Source organism: Equus caballus, chromosome X (genome assembly GCF_041296265.1).
Source record: "Equus caballus isolate H_3958 breed thoroughbred chromosome X, TB-T2T, whole genome shotgun sequence".
NCBI classification, from domain to species: domain Eukaryota; kingdom Metazoa; phylum Chordata; class Mammalia; order Perissodactyla; family Equidae; genus Equus; species Equus caballus.
This window is the reverse complement of record NC_091715.1, coordinates 4,417,179-4,444,032: the sequence shown is the minus strand read 5'-3', so window position 1 is coordinate 4,444,032 and position 26,854 is coordinate 4,417,179. Positions and strand designations below refer to the sequence as shown.

The following is a 26,854-nucleotide window of genomic DNA, read 5'->3' as shown; positions in this document are numbered from 1 at the left end:
GGTTCCCTAACGATCATCACATGGCCAACAAGCACATGATGAGAGAGCTAAGGCAGCCCCGATGCACCCTCTTCTGGAAGGTACTCAAGCATCCAGAGACCATGAACGTACATTACAGGTATGTATACAGGTATTTTATTTATTTTCAATTGGCTATATCTAACGTTTTACTTAGAAATAGGGGGTACCCAGGGTATTGATGGTTTATCATCATACAATTTAATCTACCAGTGTATTACTATATAAATATGCTTTAACTTAACTATTATAGCACTTGTAGTCTTCATGCATCCCACTGGGAGGAATAGTCATACATTTTCCTGCAGGAATATTAATGTGATTACTAAGTGCTGCCTCCACCTGCAGAGGGTGTTCTGTGAGATATGGCAAAGGTACATGTTATCTTTCTAAAATACGCATAACTCTGAATTCCAAAACACATCTTGTTCCAAGTGCTTCAGATAAGAAATTGTGGATGTCTATGGATATTTAGCATGCATTTGAGAGCTGGGGTTACCCAGTGTTGTGGAAATCCTGGGAATTTAATCAGAGTGAGTGCCAAGAAATCACTCTATACATGAAGAACATCTGGAATTATCAGACCAAATCAGACAGTTGCATTCCTAATTCCCCATTTCACATGTTGGAGACTCAGTCATGTTGCTGGGGGGCTGGGTTTATTTCAAATCCACAATCAAAACTGCTAGAATTTTTAGTAGTTGAGTTCAACTATAAAGCAGCATTTATGCCTGAAATAGGGCCAAGTTTGAATTTATGACACAAAACAAATTCCTTAAGTCAGTTCAACATGATAATGTTGACCCAATGAGGGAAAACACTTACAACCACAGAATTCTCTCTCCTGCCATGGGGATAGTTTTAATTTTGCCCACGAATTTGACTAGTGTTGTGTTAGTTACTGAGGCCACTTTATGGCTTGTTCTGGATGGGAGAGTTGTTACCATCTTCAGTTTATACTAAGGGTATTGTAATTTTCAAGGGATCAGTTGGTGATTTGACAATTCAGAAACAATGGCAGGCCACAGGAAACGTGATTTTTCTCATTCATATGCTGCATAATGGAAACATCTCCATTTTCAAAATTGCATTGGTGATACCATTAACATCCCCTGTAACCTTTGTCGTGTGCCATAGGTGGCAGGAAAAACCTTCACTATAGGATCCAGCACAGGGACTTGCCCATTCCAGTCCTGTGAGTTATTACCTGTGTAATAACTTGGGCGATCTTGGGTGAGTGATTTTGCCCCTGAGTCTCAGTGTTGGGGGACATTTACATCTTCTCTCCCTAAATCAACTGTGCGAATCTCCCAGTGGAGGCCACATCTTTGTATTTCCATTGTCCAAAAGGCTGTGTTTCAAAGAAGATGGGAGAGGGGTCTCACTAAATATTTACTGGACTTATGTCTTAAATTAGTTGTGCAATGAGTTCTGGAGGTTTCTCTTGGGGAGCTATGAATAGCCTTAGAGTAATCATAAGTTTAACACAGAACTGGAAATAAAGAGCCGTGTAAAAGTATTTCTTATAAATATCAACCTCTATAAAAACTGTAACTGTAATGTAGTAAGATATATAGCATATAGATGGGTGCCAAAAATCCTTGGCTTCGAGACGCATCACTCTAAGGTCTGCTTCCAGCCTCACGTGGAGTACTCCCTTCATGTCTTCACATCATCTTCCCCCGTAAGTGTCTTTCTATCAGTCTCATTATGAGGATACCAGCCATATTGAATTAAGGGTCCACCCTACTCCAGTATGACCTCATCTTTACTAATTACATCTGCAATGACTTTGTTTCCAAATAAGGTCACATCTGAGGTCCCAGGAATAACATGATTTGGGGGGATCACTATTCAACCCAGGGAAAGCAGCCTTCTTTAAGAATGGATGTGGGGGGCTGCCCTGTGGCTGAGTGGTTAAGTTTGTGCGCTCCGCTTCCATGGACTGGGGTTTCACTGGTTCGGATCCTGGGGGCGGACATGGCACCGCTTGTCAGGCCACGTTGAGGTGGCGTCCCACATGCCACAACTGGAAGGACCCACAACTAAAATATACAACTATGTACTGGGGGGATTCGGGGAGAAAAAGCAGGGAAAAAAAACCAAAAACAAAAAAAGAAAAAAGAATGGATGGAAGTTCCCAGTTCACCCTCTTAGAGAACAGGGAGGCAGAGAAAGGGAAGGAAAGCTAGAGCTGATCCAGAATTCATTCTCTTTGCTCATATCTGTGGATTGTCTCAGATTTCCTCATTTCTATCATTTCTCAAAACAACATCTATAAATCAACCCCAGGGAGTTTATACAAGCCCAAAGGCATTCCTTGTTGTTCAAAGCACCTTCCTATCCAATATCCCACCCATCCCTCCAGTAACGGGCTGTGTTTGTGAAAAGACTGTTTTCCTGGTTACAGGTAAAAGGACTTGAGAGTTATTAGAGCTAACGCTAGAATGCACTTTCCCATGGCCAGTTACTAGCCCAAAAGCTATACGAGAGGCCTGGATGCAGCTGAAGGTGGAGTCAACCCATGATAAGGAATATCTATCCCATGGGCCCAGGGAAACAGAAGTCTTTCGGGGAAGCCCAGCACTGGGCACTTGAGGGCATGTTATCAACACTGAGCCAGCCCCTAAAGCATGCACATGTGCACTAGCTTTACTTTACTTCTCTTCAACTAGCTCCTAAAGAGTTTTGGCGCCCTTTGTGGGATGAATTTCTGAGGACCTGCTTCATGAAAGACACTGTAATTCCGTCATCAACTTTATGGCTGGAGAGATGAAGCCAATATGGCAAGATGTTGGCAAGCACTGAATCTATGATCACCTGTATACCCTTCAATGACTGCATCTGTGATTATCTACCCTTCATAACTGTATGCAGACCCTGAAAGGGATACAGATGATCATCCTCTCATTGAGATGTAAGTGGGCGATAAATTTTGTAATAAAAAGTTGGGTAGAGCCTTAGAAAACAGAATCAGGGTATAACAAAATAAACTATAATCATTTCTTAAAAGGCTGTCCCTCCAGCATCAACTCGCAGGAAAAACTTCAGCTCGGCCATGAGGACAAGGTTCCTGGAACTGCAGCTGACTTGCAAGCCTGGTGGGAACTCAATACAGAACCTGAACACACCACGATGTTGGTGCAAGCTTGCGTTCTGCCAGGCATCTGGTGGCGATGGCCAGGTGTGTGGGCTGGCCTGTCAGCCACAACCAACGGGCCATTAGCCAGACAGCTGGATCAGTGCCCTCCAAGGGGCCTTTGCAGAGTCCAGTCCTTGCTCAGGGAATGTCCTTAGGGTGTTTAAGTCCACACCCCAAGGACAGTTACCTTCCTAGATGGTTCCCTAAAACAGTGTTTCTATATTTTTCACCCTTAACCTTTCTTGGCATGACCTCGCCTTATTAGCCCATGTTTTCATGATGACAGCCTCACCAAATGGGGTTTGAGTTTACCCTGGGACCTGATAGTTGGTAGACTGGAATTCATAGTCTTAACATTTTATGCTAAAAATAATTTGTTAAGAAACGTGTGTAGAACTTTTTAAAAGCATAATGGCTAAATACCACTTTTATTTTGTCACTTTACCACAGAATAGAGTCCCATATTCTTTGGTTGGCAGACATAAAGCCCTGCCAACTAAAACAGGAAGGGTTTCCTTAATGGATAGTAACCATCTCCTCTACAAACACAGGTTTGAGTTAGGGCATTGAGAAGCAAGCCATCAGTGGGAAACATCGGCTTTGGGCTTTCCTTGCTGGTAAGTGGCATCTGACTTAAGAGGACAGTTTGACAACATTTGAGTGTGGGTTTTAAAATGTGATTTAGAGGTAGATTCACAATTATTTGCTTTCAGTGTAAAACTATTAATCTTGGGGAGCTGGGTGAATTTATGGAGTGCTGGCTCTGTCCGGTGAAGACTTTTATAAATTACCTAATACTTGGTTACCCCTCCACACCCCCCACCCCGTGCAGTAATATTCATTAAATTAACATCTGGTTTTACAGCCAGATGTAAGCTCAGGACATCTGATCTCAAATTTTAACCGGAGAGCTTTGGAGATACGGATGTCGTGGCTCAGCCAGCAGCGACTGACTCTGTAGAGTTTGAGTAACATTGTCTAGGAATTAAAATCCAAAGGCCTAGATATATAGGTGAGAGGATGGAGCCTCGTGAAGGGTGACTATCTCACCTAACATCATACAGGCATGCAGCTGAAACCGCAGCAGAGGCCCACGTCTCCAGACCCCAGTTCTGTGCCATCCCCATGACATCACTAGCCTATCCCCACAGAGCAAATATTCCAACCTTTTGTGACATGGCCAATCATGACAGCAAATGGTAACTAGTCTCAGGTGCCTTATATTTGTCAAGAAATGACTTTAACAAGCGGGAACCTTGACTTTTCCTGCTGTTTCATTACCAGTTGGTTTTAGAAACCAGAGACTCGGGTCCAAATACCTGTGCCATGCAGGGAGATCCGGTGAATAGGGAGGGAACCAGAAGTCAAGGACTAGAGAAAGCTAACTATGACTTTCTTGAGAAGTCTGGCAGGAAAAGAAAGGAGAAAGTTTTAGGTCAAGAGGTTAAGACCAGAGGAAACAGAGAGGGTAAAACCAAGGTGACGCAACCAGGCGGTACCCCAGCCAGGCGGTACCCAAAACAAGTGGTGCCCCAGCTGCATCTGATGGGAGCACAGAGAGTATGAGAGGCTGGCAGGAGCTGAAATTCCCTTCATTTTGCCTAAAGCAAAACATCTTTTCCCCCAAATTAAACTCAATTGAAAATTATTAAACAAACACCAGAAGGCAACATCATTGAACAGAGTTAGTACCTCTCCGTACTGAAGCTCTGACACCTGAAAAAATGGAAAGGGCAAAACTTACTTTTGTGTATGTGTGTGAATGCCCAATTATGATGAATACTCTGGTTTTAAGTGCTTTGTGTTGACAGAATGAAGTTGTTTATTGTGTACTAAGCCTTTGTCTTTCTCTGCATCCATCAGATGTCCCTGAACTGGTAAGCACACTGACTTGAGAAAAAAGTCTCTGTTGTATAAAACCAATGCATGATGAGACAACAGGAAAAGTTAATGTTCACACTGCTTGTTAGTGGACACAAAAATATTATTTATATAATAATTTCATTTTAGTAAACAATGCAATTTATTAATGAACTTCTGAACATATAAGTAGCTAAGTGAGGTGCCCACAGTAAACTTCGATCAAGGTCTATTTTTACAAGCTATGTCAATGGAAACCAAGTGTGGTAGAGAGAATAATGGCCTCCAGTGATGGCCACATCCTAACCCCAGAACCTGTGACTATCCTACCTGACGTGGCAAAAGGCACTTTGCAGGTGTGATTACATTAAGGACTTGGCGATGAGGAGAGGAGCCTGGATTATGCAGGTGAGCCCTTTTTTTTTTTTTTACTTTTTATTAAGATTATGATAGTTTACAACCTTGTGAAATTTCAGTTGTACATTATTGTCAGTCGTGTTGTAGGTGCACCACTTCACCCTTTCTGCCCTCCCCCCACCTCCCCTTTCCCCTGGTAACCACCAATCAGTTCTCTTGTCTCTATGTTTAACTTCCACCTATGAGTAGAGTCATACAAAGTTCGTCTTTCTCTATCTGGCTTATTTCACTTAACATAATACCCTCAAGGTCCATCCATGTTGTTGTCAATGGGATTATTTTATCCTTTTTTTATGGCTGAGTCGTATTCAATTGTATATATATATCTCATATCTTCTTTATCCAGTCATCAGTTGATGGCCACTTAGGTTGCTTCCACGTCTTGGCTATTGTAAATAGTGCTGTGATGAACTTAGGGGTGCATGGGACTTCTGGAATTGCTGATTTCAAGTTCTTTGGATAGATACCCAGTAGTGGGATGGCTGGGTCATATGGTATTTCTATTTTTAACTTTTTGAGAAATCTCCAAACTATTTTCCATAGTGGCTGCACCAGTTTGCATTCCCACGAACAGTGTATGAGGGTTCCTTTTTCTCCACAACCTCTCCAACATTTGTCACTTTTTGTTTTGTTTATTTTTGCCATTCTAACAGGTGTAAGGTGATATCTTAGTGTAGTTTTGATTTGCATTTCCCTGATGATTAGTGATGATGAGCATCTTTTCATGTGTCTATTGGCCATCTGTATATCTTCTTTGGAGAAATGTCTGTTCATGTCTCCTGCTCATTTGTTGATCGGGTTGTTTGATTTTTTCTTGTTGAGTTGTGTGAGTTCTTTATATATTATGGAGAGTAACACTTTGTCAGATATATAACCAGGTGAGCCCTTTAAAAAGGGTCCTTTTAAAAAGGAGGCAGGAGGGTCAGAGTCAGAGGTGACGTGAGGACAGAAACAAGAGGCTGGAATGAAATGGGGAAGGACTACGAGTGCTTCTAGAAGCTGGAGAAGTCAAGGAAACAGATTCTCCCCTAGAGCCTCCAGAAGGAACACAGACTTGCCAACACCTTGATTTTAGGACTTCTGACCTAAACACGGCAAATGTCTATGCTTCCAACAGGTAGACAAAATGCCTACATCATTTCTAAGTTACAGAAATATTTACTGGCCAACAAAGGCAAGTGTTCTAAGACATGGTTCCAATTTTTATACGGTTCATTATCAAAAATCATGTATTCCGGGAGCTGGCCCCATGGCATACTGATTAAGTTTGGCATGTTCCACTTTGGTGCCCTGGGTTTGCAGGTTTGGATCCCGGGTGAGGACCTACACCACCTGTCAGTCATGCTGTGGCAATCACCCACAAATAAAGTAGAGGAAGACTGGCACAGAAGTTAGCTTAGGGCTAATCTTCCTCAAGCAAAAAAAAAACAACAAGGAAGATTGGCAACAGATCTTAGCTCAGGGCTAATCTTCCTTAGGAAAAAAAAAATCATCTATTGTGAACATATGTGTCAGATAAGGGGGATATAAAGATTAATAAGCCAGTGGCTTTCTCTTTAGGGAGTCCACATTTCACATTCAAAAACTAAATGCACAGTGTGTTAAATGCAATAGTCAAAATGCATACAAACTCCATGGACAACACTGACCTGGCATATATAGGTTAAGGAATGATGGATTTTCCCCTGTGGAGGGGCCTGACCCTCCACGGGGATTTTATTAATGTTATTGGGGTTTTAGTTTCCCCTATAGCTCATCTATTGGAAAAAGGACCTAAGTTGCACTTTGAAGGTGGAATTTGGAAGATGACTTCTGGTATTTGTGAAAGAGAAGTAGCACAGAGTATTCCTGACATAAGGAGGACTAGGAAGAAAGAGTGGGAGCTAAGTAGGAAGAGAGTTTGGAGGGGAGAAGGGCAGAGGCAGGATGAGAATGCAGCAGGATGGAAGCTGGAGTCCCTGGAACGGAAGGTTCACAGTGGGGAGCAGTGACAGATGAAGTCAGATGAGTCAAATGGAAATAGATTTTCAAGCATCAGAGGGGCAAGAGCAAGCATTTCCAAAGTAAGATGAGGTAGGTTTTCAAAGAAAAATGAGACGTTGTGGGAAAATTACTCTCACAGAGGAAAAACCGGTAGGTTTTGATTGAATGGAATTTTTCAGAAAATGAGACCAGGGAGGAGGTGACTCCAATAATCTAGGCCACTAGTCTTCAAACTGGGGCTCACCTACTTCTAGAGAGATACAAAGATTTGCTGAGGGGCATGTGGGGAAGGGACGTGCTCAGGGAAGCGTTTCTGGACTTTCACCATCCACTTGTGCTCTGCTCCAAAAATGTGCTGCCTGAGCATGCGCCTGCCTCTCTGACAGTCAACCACCTTCTCTTTGCACAGAAGGCGTCCCACTCATCCCGGCTCTTATCTGGCAATTACTCTGGGATATAAAATCTTATGGCATGCCTCAGGGACAACTTGAAAACTTGGTACCGATGGGATATTGGCCAAATGTACCAAGAGTGAGCGACTTTGGGGCTAGGCTGGCCAGGGAGTCACTGGGAAAAATGCAAATGGTTCCAAAGTGCCAGCACAAAACCCACTTTTAAGGAACATTCTGGAAGGAAAGGAGACGACGTTACAGAACTAAAAAGGAACAAGGTAAGTACAGAGACTGAGGGTGAATGGAGAAGCAAAATAGGAAAACTGAAAGAAAATCATGAACTTTTCCCCAAAAAAGGGCTGTGGTGCCTACCCGCCCCTTTCATTGGATGCATCTGAATAGTATATCACTGTTGAAGTCCTACAAATGCAGTTGGCAGACAGTGGCCATGGGGACAGAGAGGAGGTACATTCAAGAGGTATTTTAGAAACTAAGTTATCCAGAAGGATGACTAGATAAGGGTATGGGAGACAAACACTAATGCTTCCAGCACATGGCCTGCATGATAGGGACACCATTAATTGCGCGAGGAAGTACTGAAGGTGCCATAGACTTAGAAAGGAGAAACTGCAGGTTGTATTTCGAACATACTTAGTTTGAAAAATATTTGTAGCTCATGTAAGAGGAAATAGACAATGAAACACCATCACCATTATCATTTATGAAGGGCAAACAATGTGTTGGGCATTATCATAGTACAATAAATATATATTATCTTATAACCATGCTATATTATCTATAATCTGTTATTCCTTCCCATTGTATAAAAGGGAATCTGACATTTACAGAAGTTTTTACCAACTCAGCTTGGATGTGAAAAAGGTGGGATTTGGATATAGGTTGTCTGATTCTGGAGCTGTGCCGACCATCACTCACGATACCAGCATTGTCTCCCTAGATGCTGGAACACAGGGGAGAGAACAGAGCACAGCATAGGGAATTAGGAGACCCAACTCCAGGTGACATTTGACGCCATGGTTGTGGGCAAGATCTCCCACCACTGGGAAATAGAAGGAGAAAATGCCTAAGACAGAAGCTTGAGCAAACCAAGCCTTCCAGGGGCAAGGATGGGGAAGGTAACCAGAGAAGGAAGCTCAGAAAGAGTGAGCTGAAAGATAACTGAAGAACCAGAAGTACGAGTTATCACAAAAGAAAAGATACCGGAATTGGCAATTAGATGGTCAGTGGTGACCCTGGGAAAGAAGATCCAAAAGAGGCCAAGCCACTTAGATATGGGTAAAGATGAAGGTCTATGACAAGGACCTCAGAGGATCAGGAGCGCTGAGAAAGAAGCCGGCGTTAGGAAGCAGAGGGGATCATTAACACAGCTTAAAATCAGGACAAGTGTAAGGATTGAAGGGAAAAAGTTGAGTTGTCAAATTTGACAACATCCATTTGCTGGCCTTTAAGTTAGTTAGTCTGATTGTTTCTGTTGAGTTTTCAGAGGCAAAGTTTCTTGCTAAAAGTGAGAGGAGCAGCAAGTGTTGGGATTCCAGGAGGGGGGTGGATTCGGAATGCTGGGGAACGCAAAATGAGTTTTTCCTCATGTTAATAAATCAATGGACAAGCAGTACCGCAGGCACAGCCCAGGAAGTGAGTCAACGCTTTGCAATGAGTCGAATGAGCATTTCCATCCACTGTCTCACAGAAGCACGTCAGCACTGTCTGGAGTGAGACACATAAAGCAATATGACACTATGTTATCATCTGCTAATTCCAGGTCGGGCGTACCTCTCTGCTACTATAGTTTCAGAACTTTGAATATATGAATGCGGTTTCAGTGGATGGTTAGCTTCATAAGGGTTGAGCTTGATGCACCGGGAATGCTGTCCGGTCAAAGGGCAGAGAAACTGAGTCAGGGTGGACTTGGGAACCAGAGCACCAAGGGAGTATTTTGATCAGTTTGTTTGGGGTTTTGGTCTTCCTGACATCAGATGTAGAAAGGTAAGCCATTCATTTCATGAGTCTCGCAGCTTTTCCCAATCCCCCAAATATTCCCTTTCAAAGTCTGAGTTCATTAAAGGAAACCCTATATTGCCACACTGCTTTCTTTAAATGCTTCGTGCCTTTCCTCCTCCACCAGATCCTTTATGGCTTGTGATTGTGATGGCAGACTTTCATGTTTGAGGACCTCCCAGCACTTGAGCTGCTCCGTTTTCAGAGTCCCTGGCCCAGAGATAATCTGTATTTTTATCTGAACGACTCTAAACCCCAGGTCTCTGGCCAAACTATGCAGGTCACTTACAATTACTGATTTTAAAAAGAGTATGGTCACTTCCTCCTGAGGATTCTATCATTTGCACTTCAACAACCAATTCTTCCTTGTTTGTCACAGTCAATTTGAGAGCAATATTTTATCTGTGGGATGAAGTTTACAGGAAAAAAGAGTTTATCAGATATTAAGACTTTAGCTGGACAAGACTTCCAGCAGATGCCCAATAGCTGAAGTCCTGGATCACCAAGAGATCAGGCCTGTGTACCAATTTTGTTATCTGTAGGTAAGAACTCATTATTCATTGTCCGGACCAGGCCTGGTCATCTGTTGTTTATTCCTAAATTACATCATTTTGGATTTTCTCTCTGTTTTGAAAATCCTTATCAAATAGTACCCCAGCATGATTCCCTGTCCAGATTTGAAGTTTTGGTTTTAACTTACAACTGCATGATTTGCCTATATTCAGTGCATTTCCCTTACCCCTATATTAGCTGTGTCTTTTGAAATGCATTTGTTCAAATGATAACAGTCTGAGATATACAAGTAATGACAGTCTCACTGACAGGTGCTGACTTGCTTATAAGGAAAATCAGTTTTAAGGGCCTAAGTATAGGAAAGAAATCCATGGGCATTTCCTTAGGAAATGACCACAGTCAGAGGCAGGAAGAGAAAACAGTGACAATGGCAGAAGAGAGACTAGATGAGCTAGTGTCCAGGCAGACAAAAGACAAACATTCCAAACAGCGAGGGGCATGGAGATTTATGGAACAGGTGAGTTTTATTTCTTCATGCCTGAGCAATTTGGTTCTGGGTCTTTCTATGACAGTGATTAGAGAGTTATGTAGTAGAGTGATGTTATCTGATGACTGACAACATCCCCAAGGGCTATATTCACATGCCATGGCTTCAGAGAAATGTGAGATCTAGAAGAATTTGACTTCTTTAGGACACATTCAGGCAGGTGGTGGGAATGGGGATTAACAGAAGTGGGCATGAAGGCTCTCACTCGGCTGGTGAAAATGCTCTCAAACTGATCTAGGTGATGATCCTACAACTTGGTACTTTAATAAAAACCATTGAATTGTGCAAGTGGGTGAATTAAATGATATGTAAAATACGCCTCAAAGTTGTAAACAAGGATTTCATCAAAACTACTCAAAGAAAAGTAAGAACACAGCCTATTTCTTAAAAAATATATCCACTTAGAAAAAGCTTGCCTTTGTGTGCAGGAGTGTAAACTGAGGGAGGAGGTGGGATCTCTACGTGTTTTCATATCTCTCTCTGCTAACTGTGGAAATGCAGATGTGACTGAATTTTCTCCTGATGTTTCGGGAGGTGTGTAGTCTTTCGTCTTGCACGGTTGTAAGAGAAATACTACTGCAATAAGGACTTGACGTCTATTCCTACCATAACTAGTTTTGCCTGGCTCTTACCATGGATGCTTCCACACACTGTCTCATTTGGTCTTTACAGCCGATGGGTGAAGATGCAAAGGCTCTGCCAAGTGCACCTTTAAGCTGGGAGGGGCTATTTCAACTGGGGAGGGCACCAGGACAAGAGGAAGGAGGTTCGCTAGGGCCCCCGGAGGCAGCGCAGTCAGGATGGAGAAGCAACATGGCCGACAGAAGCCAACAAGGGGAGAGTAGAAATGAAAGAGAGAAAGTATTCTGTGTCCCACAGACCGTGGGACAGGATGGAATGGGCGGAATGTGCCCAGGCAAGGGGCTCAGGGCCAAGTTCACCAATGAATGGTGCTCATGGGAGGCATTCCAGACTCTCATGAACGTGCACTGATGGTGGGGGCATGGTGGCCTAAAGTCGCAACAGAGCCCTGGGGGCAGGCAGCATGATCTCCATTGCCCGTTTTAAATATGAGCACCTGATGCTCTTAGAGTTTATGGATACCAAAGAGGACATTATTTTCAGGATTATTTCCACTATACCAGCCACCACCTTCTCCTCCTGCCTCCTCATCCTCCTGTTTCTCTTCTTCCTCTCCTTCTCCTCCTGCTTTTAATTTATTTCGCAGGGCAAAGTGTAGAAACATTACTCAATTTTAATTTTATATTACATAGCTCATTTAAATTGTTAATCTTTCAGTAAAAAAGAAAATAAACATTTATAATTATTTAATTGAATTATTTTGATTGCCATCATATATATCTGTCAGTGAAGATACATATAGCTCACAGCAAAATTAAATAAAAAATTATCTCTCAAAAGTAATGAATAAAACTGTTTATATGTTAGGCCTAGAATACAGAATCAGTCATGTAATGGTGGAAGTTTTTAATCAAGGCATATTTTTATTATAGAAAGATTGCCAGGAGTAGATGCTAATTCCTTTCAATCAAATTTATTTAGATTCAATTATTACCATATTGTACATGGAAAATGGACAGAGAGCCCTATTTCCAAACATGTTCTTATGAATGTAGCAATAACATATCAGCCTTGTTTTCCCCTGCATTGAGAGAAATTCCAATCAAGAATCTTTATTCTCATAACATCCCAGGAAGAAGTAGCCATGTGTATCTTTGCAGGCAAACTAGAAATGTTTCCTGCGTGAGATGATGATGATGAGCATGTAATTAATTATGTGCCATATGCACAATTCTCTCAGGACACCATTTGTGCATTGGGAGGCTATGGGTGTGGTTAAAAAAGGAAATCCTAAAGGTCTTATTAAAAAACAAGTAACTCTATGAATAAGGTAACTAACTGTTGGCAGCATACCAAGCAAATTGGTGACTAACCAACTGTTACATTGATAGGAAAATATCAAAGGGCCACAGGAATGATTCCTAATATCCCCAATATGTAGTTATCACAGATCAAAATGACGTTATCTTCTCCAATTTAGATCACCATTTGAACCAAGAAAAAATAATTATACTCAAAGTATAGTTTTATGCGCAAGGTTCATTCAGTTTAAAAGACACTAACATAAGATGCATGACCTGAATTAAGAAATCACAGGAAAAGACATTCCATTTGAAAACTTTAGTGGCAGGTATGTTTGAAGTTGGTTGGGAATGTATGAAATTTCTGTGATTCTTTAAAGAAGGCTGCGAAAAGTCACCATATTGATCCCTCCAATAGATCTCATCAAATACATAATTAGGTACCACATATATTCCACACATACCATTGTACCGTGGGATGTTTCACTTCCTAATTAATGGCTGGGCAGTAGCCAGGAGCACTCTTTTTGCTGAAAATAATATGTAATTAGTCATTCAGCCACTTCTATGATACTATGTCTAATAGAATCCCTAATCTCCTAAGTTACCAGCTGGATGCTGGATGTATTTGTTGAAGGTGAGGAAATGGGAGTTGGAAGAGAGATGCAAATTAGTCCAGGAAACCCAAAGGTAAGGGCTCCTGATAACTGGAATTTGAATATTCATGAGGTGATGGGCCATTGGCTCCATCCTCTGGACCTTAGAACCTCCACTTCTGTCCCCAGACCAAGGCAGGCTGGGACTAGGGGGACATATTGGGGGCTGAGCGGTGGTAGAGAGAACAGAGAGGCCAGGTGGCAAAAGAAAGGTAGGCAACTGGTCTTGGAGAACAGGCAAGTGGAGCATGGGACCCAGCAGACCCTGTTTGTTCTGGCTCCATGGCCCAGTTCAAGCTGAGGAGCAGATTCAACTCACCCACTCAGCTTCCTGGAACTGCTGCTACCATCCTGGAATGCCAGCCAGCCACAGGCCCAGGAACTGCCCCTATGGATTTTCAAGCCTGAGAAAAGAGCTACCAACAGGTGGTGCCAAACTGCAGCCACAGCAGGACAGGTTTGGATGGCCCATCTAGACTCTAGAGCCTGCCCAAGGTCCTTATGTCCTTTCATGACTTTGGAACCATGTGTCCCTGCATGCCAGATGACTGGTTTCTGGGACTCCTCCTCTGTTTTATTACACTAGAGTCAGAATTGCCTTGGTAATTGCCTTTCCCAGTAGGCTGCAGGGCAGACAGAAACAAGTCTTACAAATGCCAATATGAAGACCAAGGTTCTGCCAAGGGCTCTTTGACGAGCTAAATGCATTCCTCCTCGGCACAAGTTCTGACAAGAGATGTTATAATTGTGCCTCTTGGGGCTTCTCAGCCAAAGTAGAGAAAATCCTCTAAGATAAGGACCTTAGAAATGAAGAGAGATGAAAATCTGTGGTGGAAAACAGTATGGTGGTTTCTTGGAAAGTTAAGCATAGAATTACCATATGACTCAGCAATTCTGCTTCTGCTTCTGGGTATATACCCAAAAGAACTGAAAGGCGTTCTTAAGCAGATATTGGTACACTATACCCAGGTTCATAGCAGCACTATTTATAATAGCCAAAAGGTGGAAACAACCCAATCGCCCATCGACAGATGAATGGATAAGCAAAATGTGGTCTATCCATAAAATGGAATATTATTCAGCCATAAAGTGGAATGAAGATGTGACAGATGTTACAACATGGATAAACCTTGAAAACATGATGCTTAGTGAGAGAAGCCAGCCACAAAACGCCACATAGTATGTGATTCCATTTATATGAAATGTCCAGAATAAGCAAATGCATAGAGACAGAAAGTCAATTACTGGTTACCAGGGGCCAAGGGAAGGGAGATGGGCATGACTGATGAGGGGTATGCAATTTTCTGGGGGAATGATGAAAAAGTTCCAGAACTAGACAGAGGTAGTGGTTGAACCAAAGTGGTTGAATGCACTAAATGCCTCTGAATTGCACACTTTAAAATGGCTGATTGTACGTTATATGAATTTCACCCCAATTAAAACAGCATTAAACAAGAGACATCAAAGCTGAAGTTAACTTTTTTTAAAATAAACCATCAAGCTTTCTGGTATCACTAGCACATTATATCCCCAAATTAAGATTTGGACAAATGCCAAAACCCCTACTGTGAGTGGAAGCAGGACTCTAGGTCACAGCTGTTGAGGATTTGAACCCACCCCCTGGCCCAAGGACCTTAGCCACTGTGCTAATGAACGTTCTGTGTTAAGAAGAGCAGGAAGGGCGATGTGGAGGATGCTGGTGTAATGATTCCCAGGCAGTGAGAGAACCCTTCCTGCTGTAAAGCCTGGCTGGACTGAACAGAGGGGCAGGGCTGACCCAGTAGCTAGGGCAGTAGAAGAAAGATGTCAGTGGGGTCCCCTGCGTGCAGGGAGGCAGGGGCTGTCCACAGAGACCTCACCAAGGCTGCCTGCTGGCAGGGACACTTCTTGATCATCCCATGTCTTCAGAGGGGCCACCAGCCCCCAGACACATTCCTGAGCAAGATGAGGATAGCACTTGGAAGAAGAGAAAATTCTGGCCTTACGCCATAAAATGTTCAATTATTTATTGGATTTCCCATCCTTTTATCATCATCAAATGTAAATACATGACATTAAAATGAGCCAATTATGGTCAATATTGTTAACCTCAGTTTCTACATCAGTTTCCCCAAACATCTGTCTGTTTCTCAGCACATGTTTCTAAATCCTGTTTAAGTTCTCAGGTCCCCCACAAAAAGGCACCTGCCATAGACAGGATTCTAAAATAGCCTCCCTGGCTCCCATCCCCTGGTACCCAGACCTGTGCATGATCTTCTCCTCTTGAGTATGTGTGTGTGGGGAACCTCAGATGTGCTTCTAACCAATAGGATATGGCAAAAGTAAAGGGATGCTGAATGTGTGATTGAGGTCCCTAATCTGTTGACTTTGTGCTGATCAAAGGGGAGATTACTGTAGGTGGGCCTGGCCTAATCAGGTGAGCCCGTGAAAACAGACTCCAAGCAGAAGAGATGCTATCTTGCTGGCCTTGAGGAAACAGATAGCCATGGTGTGAAATCCCTATAGGAAGGGGTGGTCCCTAGGAGGTGAGGGCTCCAGTCCTACAACCGTGAGAAACTAGAATCTGCCAACATCTTGAATGCGTTTGGAAAGTAATCTTGAGCTCCAGATGTGGACACAACCTTGGTCAACATTTTATTGCAGCCCCGTAAGACCCTTGGCAGACAACCCAGGAAAGCTGTGCCCAGATTTGGTATGACCCACAGACACTGTGAGATAATCAATGGGTGGTGTTCTAAGCCACTAAATTTGTGGTAATTTGCTAAGCAGTGATGGATAACTACAGCATCCACTCCAAAATAGACATAAAATAGTAATAACACCATAGAATTTAACCAGAACGTGAAACCATTTTCAAATACCGTGGTTGCCTCCATCAGCAGCCAAAGATAGCAGCTACGGGTCATGTCAATAAGACTCACAAAGAACTTTCAGTCCAGTCCTGGGACTTGTGGCTTTTCCTTTGATTCTGCGAACTTCCCACATAGGCATCTGACAAACCCCTTTCTGGGTTTGAGTAAGGTGGTGTTGAGTTTCTGTCACTTCAAACCTTCTGAGTCATGTACCCTCCAGCTCTGGACACCTGTTACTATTACTCGCTGGATGAATGAATTTGTCACTTGGGCTGATTTGCAATAAGTTCCTGAACTCCATTTCATGTTGCTGACTACGGTGACTCTGCCTCACGATATGTAAATTACTTGATGTGACCCAGAATGCCCATGTGAGGCAAATGGCTTTCAACACCCCTTTGGATGAGTCACTCATGGGATGTGTGACAATATGGTGGGGCAGAAAAACTCTTGACCCTATCAATAGAAGACAGGTTTATTTCTTCCACCCGTAAAATAGGACTCAACATATAGGACAGCATCAGCCTAGACCAGTGGTTGTCAACTCGGGTGACTTTGCCTTCCAGGGCACACTTGGCAATGTCTGGAGACATTTTTGGTTGTTGCAACTTATGGGTGATACTTCTGGCACCCAGTGGGCAGAGGCCAGATATGCTCCTAAATATCTGACAATGCACAGGACAGTCCATGACAACAGACAATGGTCCTACTCCAAATATAAGTTGTGCTGAGGTGGAGAATCCTGCTCTAAATCAAAGCTCTTCCTAGAAACTTCAAAATGCTTTTTCTAGACCAGAGGTCAACCATGGGTGACTTTGCCCCACCCCAGGAGATACCTGGCAATGTCCAGAGTCATTTTGGTTGTCACAATTGGGCAGGTGCTATTGGCATGTCCTGGAGAGTGTCAGAGGATGTGGCCAAACATCCTACAACATACAAGACCCATTCCCCAACAAGGGATTCTCCTTCCCAAATATCAATTGTGTCAGGCTGAGGAATTCTGACCTACATGCACACATGTTCGCCAAATGACAATTTTCCTTTCTTCTTAACTAACCAAAACTAACCATTTTAATGGAATCATATATCTGGCCTTTCAAAAGTCGTGAGAAGCCTTACAGTTTAGTGTCCCCAGGCCATAGAATCCCAGATTGGGCCATCTTGACCCCCAGGAGATCTGAGTCGTGGTTCTTTGCCTCTTAGGTGCATGGGCTGGGGAGGAGGGGTCAGAAGCTGCCTATCACTGGGCACGGGGACCAAAAGGCACAGCCACTCTGCCCACTGATCTGGCTGAATTTAGGTTTCTGATTGTTCTCACTTTATTGCAAAGCTTGGAGAATGCAGAAAAGTAATGAGGTTTTAAGTGGTGGAAGCCGCCTCTGGGGTATATGGGAGTATATGATGATACTGTAAATGGAAAAAAAAAAAACCCACATAGTACAACCATCATCTGATGTTCAAGGTCACAATGAGCTACAAATGAACCTTCCCTGCTTGCAATTACAACCCCAGGTCCTCAGTCTCGAAATGCAAACTTCTGGGGCCTGGTGCATTTCAGAATTCAGAATTTTTTGGATTTTAAAAAGTAATGTCTTTTTTAAAAAAGTCAAAATAAACGTATTAAAGTATTCAAAGACCACTTCAAAGTTTAGCTGCCTTCACAGCTAAACTGCTTCATAGTTTTCAACTGCTAAGCAGCTGCCTCCACAGTTTTCGGCACTCATAATGGACATTGTAGTTTTCTACACGACAGCACTCATTCTAGTATACATGCCATTTAACAATTCAAATTAAAATAATGTGTAACTATGTGAGGTGATGGATGTTAACTAAACATATTGTGGTGATCATTTCACAATATATACGTATATCAAATCATTATGTTGTATACCTTAAACCTATACACTGTTGTATGTCAATTATATCTCAACAAAACTGGAAAATATATATGTACATACACATATATATATTCACCAGTCAATAAAACTAGAATATATATACACACACACACATACAGACGGTCCCAGACATGATGGTTTGACTTAGGATTTTTTTACTTTATAATGGTGCAAAAGCGATACACATTCAGTAAAAACCATATTTTGAATTTTGAATTTTGCTCTTTTCCCAGGCTAGCGATAATGCAGTGATGCCGGACAGTGGCAGCTCCCAGTCAGCCCCGCGATCACGAGAGTCAACAACCAATACACTTACAACCATTCTGTTTTTCACTTTCAATACAGTATTCAATCAATTACAGAAGATATTCAACACTTTATCATAAAATAGGCTCTGTATGAGATGATTTTTCCCGACTGTAGGCTGATGTAAGTGTTCTGAGCACATTTGAGGTAGGCTAGGCTAAGCTGTGATGCTTGGTAGACTAGGTGTACTAAATGCATTTTCAAAATACAGTTATGATGGGTTTATTAGGATGTGACCCCACTAAGTTGAGGAAGATCTATATGTATATTCACCATTAAGGTAATGGCCATTATGTAATTATGTACATAATGTACCATTACGTAATACGTAACACCTTGAGCAAAGTTTTGGACAGCAACCTGTGAAGTCATACATATTAATAATTCAGCAGTGAAATGAAATGAATATTTGCATTCCGTGGGATGAATAAACACTGTTCAACTTTACAGTAGTTTTACATTCATCGGTTCAGAACTAGTTAAACTACCAAGTAAGTTACAAAAAAACTTGGTTTCCAATGTTTTTCTTTTCTTTTTGGTGATGGACAAAGGGCTGTAGATCTCTAATTTGGAAGGCAGGACTTGGAAAGAAGTAGTCAAGAAGTCAGGCACTGGAAGAGCCCGCCTATAGTGAAGAATAATTTAGCCAACTCCCTTGAACTTAGAGAACCCCAGAGTTTCCTCAAATGCGACAGAGGTGGCAAGTAGGGACCCGGGAAACCCTTGCCCAACGACCCAGGTCAGATAAGCTGTGACATTCTCCAGCAAAAGTGAAGAGCTGCCTGGAAATCTGGAAAAAGAGCTGAAAACAGGATACAAGGGCAATCTTTACACCTCCTTCATGCTCCCAGGTGCTACTTCTGTCTCCAATTCAGTGATTCTAAACCGGGGATGGTTTTGCCCCCCAGGAAACATTTGGCAATGTCTGGGGATAATTTTGGACTGGCGGTGGGGGTGTGCTATGGCATCTAGTAGGTCGATTCTAAATATCCTACAATGCACAGGACAGCCCCACAACAAAGAATTCTCCTGTCCCATACGTCAATAATGCTGAGGCTGAGGAAACCTACTCTCAGTCAAAGCTCTGCCTTACGCATTGGAAATGCTTATTCTAGGTCAGTGGTTGTCAAGTGGCACTGAAGGAACATTTGGCAACATCTGGAGACAGTTTTGGTTGTCGCAACTTGGGAGGGAGGCGACACTGGCATCCAGTGGGTAGATTCTAAATATCCTACGATGCACAAGTCAGTCCCTACAGCAATGAATCTTCCAGGGCTGCAGTGGAGAAACCCAGGGGTAGACAAATTAGTTGTAAAGGAGAACCTCATGGTCCCCCGTCTATCTCTGGACAAGACATCCCACAATCCTGGAACCACTAAGGGGAACATTGGACCCTAGACCCCCTCTGTCTCACCTCTGGGCTTTCTATCAGAGTTGAAAGGCAAGGGTGCTGTGCTCAATGAGCCCAGTGCTGAGGCTCTGCCCTGCACTTCCTCCTCGTAATAAGCATTTAATTATTATTGACATTGGCACTTGCAGTATTTACACTGAGAGTTTGTTTTCCAACTTGGACAACTCTGGAGGTAAGACTGGACTTCTGTTTCATCACTGCTACATCTTTTATCACCTGCATCCCAGGGATGCTGAGTAAGGGCTTGTTGACTCACTGACCGAGTTTTACAGGGTTAATTTCCAAACAAGGCAGGAATTTTAATGAGAAGACAAGATGCAAACAAAACAATGGAGCTAGAGACTGGTCCAGAGAACATACCTCATGATTTTTACCCACAAACTTTTAATGCTTGTTTCATTCAACCTTTTAAGGGATACCTGACATTTACTGTACAGGTTTTAAATACAAATAGAAGGATCCTTTACACCTCTTTTTTCATGCATGGAAAGCTTTCACATTTCTGGATCCATCATCTGGATAGCATCAGTTGCTATGCTATAATCTCATTATAAATGAATACGGGGCAATTTCTCAGTTTGTAAATATTAATGTCACTGTAGACACCAAGTCTTAGGGATAATCTGTCAGGTATTATTATGCGTTTAGCGAGACAAAGAGGTCCTACTGAAAATGACTATAAAACGGGATAATCTTTCAATAAAATAGTTTCGCCATTTTTAGCGACATCATCTTTGATGACAACTTTTTTTATCACGCCTCTCATTCAATCTGCAAAGGTTAGCTCAGAGGACAAAATTGATGTATACATAAGAGATGTTGATACCCAGATAAGACAGTCAGCAAGAACTGGACATCTTAATTAATTGGGTCTTCACTCATATGATAACATGGCAGGTTTACTTGAAAGGGATTACACACGTTTCTTAGTATCTCCTTTTGGAAAAAAATAAATCATACATTTGGTTGGTTCATAATTGTAGATTTTGTAAGGCATGCATTGCAAAGGTTAAGTTGTCCCAGATGCTTATTTTCTGTAATTGATATGAATTCTCAGAATAGAGTGGTCGATTTCTGAACCACACATTCATTCCTCCTTTAACCCAGCTCCTTTATAAAGATGGTCTACATGGCCAAACACAATCTCAAACACTGGAGTAGTAAACACCACACCACATCCTATTTAACAAAATCAACATGGCCTGTTAAGAAGCCTTCGACTCCGTAGTCCTGAGGATAAATTTAGTGATCTACATGCATGCTTCTCAATTAGGTAGGAAATTTTGTTCTTTTTTCATTTTTCAGGACACAAATTCAAGGGCTTTATTACAGATTTTAAATCTGTATATTTAAAATGAAATATATGTCAAAAAATTTTAAAAAGCTTTAAAAAAGAATGGAACTGCTATTAATTCCTTCTCGAACTTATTTTTTAGAAAAGCAATGAGTAGTAAGCTTAGAATAACACCAGTCTCATGGAATACATTTGATGGAAAATACATGTTATTTATATTCATTGTATCTAAGTCAGAAGCAGTGGTTGTAATACTTTGATATATAAAGCTAATTAATTTCATTTCTCTGTTGAGTAAGCTATAGTGCAAAATACACCTCTTTATTTGCTCATTTCCTCTTAGGTTTCTTGCCTCTAAGCTCTCCATGATTCTCTTTACCAAGCTTGTGTTTTCAAACTACCACTTTAATCCAGAAAGAAAGACTATTTGGCAATTACTTTCTTCTCCCTAATAGACCTCCTGGTTTTAGGACAAATGAACAAATGGAAACATTTGATAAACTGTTGTGGGTAGTTCTACAGATTTTTAAAAAATGTAACCCTACAGATAAAAAATGTACAAACTTTCATTAGTCCCATAGAACATAGTTTAAAATTCTCTCTCTCTCACAGCTAGGACTCAGCTCTTCAGTTTATTTAATTAACTCTTACCCTGCATGCTATTTAACTACTCCAGAAAGCGAAAGAAATAGAAACTTTTAGACTTCCTTTGAAGCTGTATGACTAAAGGAACTATTCCCAGTAGCTGTTTTCTGTCATCATTTATCTCCATATCTTAGCAGCAAAGCAGCAAAAAAAAAAAAAATTTAATCCAACTCACCAGTCCTTACGAGGCTCTCAGACAGGGCCACCCACTAGGAGACTAAGACACCGTACCTTCTCTTCAAGGATCTCACGCAGTTTTTCAAATAACCACACTAGACAGCACCCCAGCCAAAAGCTTCTGGGGTATGAATAATCATTTGACAGCCCAGGGAAGTTATATTGACCATCACTGGCCATAAAGTCATCGCTGGGGAATTGGCGAATCTATCATAAAAAAGTTATTTAACTGCATGTTTCTCCACCAGGGCTGCTCTCACACCCCACGTGTTTCAGATATAAATCAGAGGGAAGCCGGACTTCCTGAACCGAGTAATCACCGTGGGAGACACGTGTATCCGTTCTGAATACTTAATAGCAATCTTTATTTACCTGTTAGCACCCTGAAGTGGAAAAAAAAAAAAAAATGGAAGTTCATTCAGAGCCTTTTGTCTATACACTGGAGTTAACACTTCACTGTGTACCCTGAGGAAATAGACTCGTGTTAGTGAGGAAGTGGGGAGGACTATGAAATGGTGGGGTGACTGGCCACGTGGTGATGTGATTTACTATCAGGAAGAACTCAGGGCGAGGGTGGTCATAGCGAGGGTTATGTTTTGAATGCTCTGTCGATAGCCTGATGCACAGAAGCCCTGCTGGCCTGTCTGTTACGTGAGGTACACCTACATGTACATTGCACACAGAGTCCCAAGCAATTTCTTCTCTTTGTCAACACCAAGGTTAGGCATTGAGCAAGATGGTATGGCTTATCAACGCTGATGAAATGAGCAGGGCGGCTTTGCTCCCACATCTTGCAGCAAATACTACCCCAGGAAAAATAACTTCAAGCGTTTCTCTTTTGATATTTTCCCTCATGTCATTCATTTTGTTATGTTTACAAGGAAAAAAAAAAGGTAAAGCCTAACTCTGCATCTTTGTTTTCATTATTCTACTTCTATAAATAAAACATTGCTTATTTTTAATTATTTTGCGTGCCTCTGGCTCTCGGTAGGCACTTGAATAATTAATGCATAAAGTAGTGGGTGCTAACATATTTTCTATTCTTAGTGGTAACCTCGGATGAGAGTACACTGAAACCTGAAAAGCATTTATCATGAATAAGCATGACTCCGATATCATCAGAAGTCGACATTTGGTCTCCCAGGGTGTCTATAAAATTTACTCGTTGGAGAGACGTTTTATACCAGCTAGTGGTCAAGATTCCAGCATGTCCCAGGATGCTTCCGGTCATCCAATGTTTTAAAGCTCAAAATTAAATGTCTAGTGCAATAGTAAAACCTCACGGGTTTAATTCTGGGGTAAGTCACCCCCAGCTGAGGCAGGGCATGTGGAAGGCAGCGTCAAGCTTTCTCATTTATCGTCCATCCCACCCCCAGCCGCTACTAGGGTCCCTGTGTGCATGGAGTGTGGAGGGAAAGATAAGCCAAAGGGGACAGAAAGTTCCCTTCCCGCTGGCAGCTGGCACTGTCTAGAGATGGCTTTAGGCAGACTGGAGGCTAACCTTTCCTCTGAAGCGCATCATCACAGGTTCTGAGGAGCCATCACACTCAATTCTTCCCCATCTACAACTCCTAAGGTCCCACAGGGTTCCCTCCATCGAAGATTCCTCCAGCACTTCATTTCCTTGCACCTCTCCCGATGCTTCTGACTTCATACCTTGTTACAATAAACATTCCCCCAGAATGTTTATTTTAGTCAGTAGAAGCAAGACTTTGGAGTCAGACGGACATGAATTCAGTCGTGACTCTGGCACCTGGCTAGCTGTGTGACCTTGGAAAAGTACTTAACCTTGTGGAGCACCAGCTTTCTCTTCTGCACAGCAGGCAGAATAACACGGTCCAGGCAAGGTTATTGATTAGGGGTAATGGCCCAGGGCACAATGCCGAGCACATAAATGGATGCTCCTCTCTGGCGAATTTTAGAGTACAGAAGCAAAAAGACTTCACTTGACAGAACAATGTAAACCCCTGTGCTTTGAGGTCATGAAAAGCAGGAGCATTGTTTCATTAACCCATTTAGGTGCTTACTGAAATTGTTCGGAACTGAACACAGCTGATGTTTGACATCCCTCCAACCACACTGACTGTCAGCAGCATCACACAGGAACCTTCCAGCTAAAGCTGGGCATGGCTTCTCATTTTGGACTCCACAGAGGAAAAGCCCAGTAGAGAGACTGTTGGAAAATTCCAGAGTCCCATAGATCTAGAGCACAAATCAGTCATTCAGGGATTAGCAAGCAAAGGCTCATTCTCCAACACTGAACCTAAGGACCAAGGCTTGATCATTAGGGCCCCGAATTGAGGGACAAGCATCTCAATGCAAATCAGGCATCTGGGACAAGAGCATGCTGCTTGCAGAAGGGTTCTTCTCTTAGCCGCAAGGAGAGATGAGAGCCTGGAGCTCCAGAATCCACCATGCAGCCGCCCAATTATTATCTACAATTATCTTCCCATTGTATTTTTCACAGCGGCACAGCATCACCTGCGCGTAGCTCTGTACCTTCAGGACAGGCTCAGCTCTTCTCAAGTAAGCCGTCTGCGGCCTTCATAAAGCCCAGAAATGCTAGACATCTCAAGCATCCTCACATCTCCAGTCCTGAGACCCTCCCTGGCAATTACGATGAAAGTTATTTCGGGGCAAAGGGTGAAAATATGTGCAAAATGCCCTCACAGAATCCTTCCTCTGTGTGCCAGACACAACGTGGACGAGGGCTGAACCAAGAAAGAAGATGGAAAATTCTGAGTGGTTTCAGGTCACTGGTTTCAGGGTAGGTGTTTTTGGTTATTTGTGGTTTTTAATTATCATGCACTTCCTGTTCTTCACTAGCTCGGCTAAGCACAGCCTTCTCCTTGATAGACTGCATTTGGGGGTTTGAAGTTATAGCTTATTATTAAACCCAAAACTAAGCCCTAGTAAATTACCTTCCTTAAATGGCATTCTAGTCTACTCCAGGAGGAAGGTAAAATGCGAATTGATTGCCTCTGAGGTTCTTTCAGAGCAGTTTAAATGGCCATAGGAAACTGAGTTGAAATATATATTTTTTAAATGTTATTCTTTATACATTAATATAATGGCAGCCAACAAACATTCAATTTAAAGGCACCCACAAAAGAACAAAATACATTTATTCTACCTGTTTGATCCATCTGCTTCCTTCACCTATTCTACAACACTCAGGGCTGTGCCATTATATATATACATATACGCACACACACTAGACATTATGAACACTCATCTTAAGTTTCATATGCCCACACACACATAGTTACATGTAATATATAAGGTATGTATACATACCAATTAAACATGCTTAAATTATGTGTAATGACTGTTCCTCTTAGATTTCTTAAAACCACACACATATATTATTTATATATAATATATAACATATTAACATGTGTGGATATATGTAAGTTAGATATATTTAAATTGTATACAGACATTTCCTCAAGTTTCTTAAAATGACACACACATTTTATCTATATAACCTACGTGTGTGAGTGTGTCTATAGATATACATACATATACACACATCCCATTCCTCTTAAGATTCTTAAAATCTTCACTATTTGAGGTACTTAAGATTCTCATTCTGTAGAACTGGCTATGTAAATTTACTCTATTTCAATGCGTTGGGTATCACAGTGGCTTACTCAGATCCCAAATTCATAGCAAACGACTGCTTCAGGACAGCTGGTGGTTAGACAGAATTAGAGAGTCCCAATGGCCCCTAAACATCACAGTAGGCTGACTATTCTAAAAGCATGTTGGGAGGGACTCAACCTAACGGGAAGTTAATACATACTACTTTCTTTTTGAAGAGTATGTGTGATGTGTTTGGGAAATGCTGTGTGAAAAAGAAAGAGAGAGAGAGAAGAGCATGGTTGACCACAGGAACGGAGCATTTCAAGTGAACATGTGGCTTGTGGATTTAAGAGGATGACCTGGTGCACCTTTCTCCAGGCTGATGTCATCTGGGGAAGGGAGAGGAGGAGGCCTGCAACTCACCGCTGTTTGCTGGGTCGCTCAGGACACGTGGGGTGGTGCAGAGCAGAACCAAGAGCAAGCCTGCCCCTCTGGGACTGACGGGGCGAGAGCTGCTAGGGCAAAGGAGGTCACAGTCGGACACTGTGGCTGCTGCCCTCGTGGATTCACACCCACACTGCAGAACGAAAAACCTCCCAAAAGTTTCTTCTTGTTTATTTTTTGGAAGTTTCTTTTTCCTTTTTTCTTACAGTTTTTTGCTGGTGGTCTCCCGAATATTTTTTCCTTTTTTGTACAATTATGAATGTATTTGATTTTGACGTTAGTTATCTATTAGGGTTATGGTTTTGCTTACCTACCCATAATATAAGAAATTTTACAGACATAGAAAAAATATAAAAACAGATCTGATTGTTGGTTCTTTTAGAGGAAGCAAGATCAATTTAGGTTCGACTCCACCTTGCTCCTTCTCAGGTATATGACCTGAGGCAATGCAGTTAACTTCTCTCAAGCTCCATTTCCTCATTTATACAGTAAGAATAATTACATCACTTCCCTTGCGAAGCGGTAGGGAGAATGAAATAAAGAGATGGTTTATAAAGTAGTGAGCATGTCTTAGTCATTTGAGGGCTGGTGGCTATTACTGCATTTGTTATAAAAAAAGCCAATTTTAACCACAAACAACTAATCATTCTTTAATTTAGACTCTCAACACCTGCTTTGAATAAATATTTCTGAGAACTGACTAGAGCACTATGCAATTTGTATAAGATACTGCATGGAATTGAAGCCTCTGCCGTGAGCTGGTGGTTTCATCAGAAGCAGCTGTGATGGAAGGTGCCCATTACAGAGGCTCCCAT

At 42.0% G+C, this 26,854-nt stretch overlaps 1 protein-coding gene and 1 long non-coding RNA gene across 7 annotated transcripts in view; one reads left to right on the top strand and one right to left on the bottom strand.

The window, feature by feature from the left end:
* STS (steroid sulfatase) overlaps nucleotides 1-26,854 on the bottom strand; it is a 177,455-nt gene that overhangs the window by 146,393 nt on the left and 4,208 nt on the right. For 3 of the 6 annotated variants that reach the window (XM_070256583.1, XM_070256581.1, XM_014728733.3), the window contains exon 1: nucleotides 22,009-22,306. The exons of the other annotated variants lie outside the window; for them this stretch is intronic. The gene's annotated coding sequence lies outside the window, so the exon portion shown is untranslated. Of the gene's footprint in view, nucleotides 1-22,008; nucleotides 22,307-26,854 lie in introns of those variants that run through there. 6 annotated transcript variants of the gene reach the window in all.
* LOC138921950 (uncharacterized) lies at nucleotides 21-26,595 on the top strand. The gene is made up of 3 exons (XR_011434979.1): nucleotides 21-118; nucleotides 24,478-24,777; nucleotides 25,832-26,595. It is a non-coding gene; the product is annotated as an uncharacterized lncRNA (long non-coding RNA).